The 1,448-nt window shown below is 36.3% G+C and overlaps 1 pseudogene; it reads right to left on the reverse strand.

Annotated features, from left to right (window-relative positions):
• The window catches only part of LOC102482162 (KRR1 small subunit processome component homolog pseudogene), a 1,141-nt pseudogene extending 305 nt beyond the window's left edge, over window positions 1-836 (reverse strand).
• Between the last annotated feature and the right edge of the window lie 612 nt (window positions 837-1,448).

The following is a 1,448-nucleotide window of genomic DNA, read 5'->3' on the forward strand; positions in this document are numbered from 1 at the left end:
AACTCTTTATCAATCTGACTTTCTGGCTGTGGTGGTGGGAATGGCGTATACTCTTTCTTCACGGTTTTTTTTTTCTTTGGTTCCTTGCGTTTATTCACATTTTTGTGTTTGAAATGTGGCAAAAATCTTTCCCAACTTTGTGATTGTAATCTTTTGCTAACTCTCATTTAATCATTAAGGTTTTAATGTTATAAATTGGATGAATATTCTTCATAGTATCTAGGACTACTTTTCAAACCTCCTTTAATCCACTAGAAGGTCCAATGGCTGAAACTTTGTTTTCTTGAACCATAATGTAACGGTTTGTTAAGAGTTCCAATGCCTTCAATGTAGATCCTTTTGAGACCTAGAAGCCAGTTGTCTTCCTTTTACAAATTGTTCTTTATTTCTCACCAAAGAACCTATTTTGATGATGTTACATGCAATGTCATCCTGAAGAATTCGTACTGCCTGTTCAAATGAAACACTCCTTGCTAACAGTTTTATTAAGTCTCTGGCCCTAATGATGATGTACGGATCAAAAGTCTTCGTAGTATAAACAGTCATGCTGCCCTCGATCAGGTCCAAGGTTGCTTTAACATGGTCTTCATTCAATGCTTTCTGCACCAAAGGCCAACATTCAAGTAAGCCTCTCTATACTTTGGAAACAAGGTTGCAAAACTGCTCTCCTCCAAGAGTCTTTTGGGATTGTCTTCTTTGGAAAAGACTGGTTCCTTTCAACCCTCAGGAACAGTAAGTAGCTCTGAATCGTCTCGGTTCTCTACCTTTGACTTCTGATTCTGAAATTCACTTTTCCCAGTCCTGGCAGTCAGCCTGTTTTGTGAGGAAGCCGCCATTTTCAAATTATTTCCCCATGCTGTTTTGATTACCACAGCTTTGTAGTATATTTTTGGGTCAGGGAGTGAGATGCCACCCACTTCACTCTTCTTGTGTAGAATTGTTTTGGCAATACAGGGTCTTTTATGATTCCAGATGAATTTTATGATCGTCTTTTCTAGATCTGTGAAGAATGTGTCTGGAACTTTGATTGGCATCGCATTAAATATGTAGATTAATTTGAGTAGAATTGCCATTTGATTATATTAATTCTTCCAATCCAGGAACATGGGATGTTCTTCCACTTTTTTGTGTCATTTTCAATTTCGTTTTTAAGCTTCTCATAGTTTTCCTTGTGGAGGTCTTTAACTTCTTTGGTTAGATTTATTCCTAAATATCTTATTCTTTTGTGGCTATGGTAAATGGAATAACTTTTTTCAGTTCTATCTCAGTCTGCCTGTTATTCATATATAGAAATGCTATTGATTTCTGTATATTGATTTTATATCCTGCAACTTTACTGTAATCATTATTACTTCCAGTAATTTTTCCATGGAGACCATTGGGTCTTCTATGTATACAATCATGTCATCTGCAAATAGAGAGAGTTTCACCTCTTCTTTTCCTATTCG

Source organism: Tupaia chinensis, unplaced genomic scaffold, assembly GCF_000334495.1.
Source record: "Tupaia chinensis unplaced genomic scaffold, TupChi_1.0 Scaffold000067_1, whole genome shotgun sequence".
Lineage (NCBI taxonomy): Eukaryota > Metazoa > Chordata > Mammalia > Scandentia > Tupaiidae > Tupaia > Tupaia belangeri.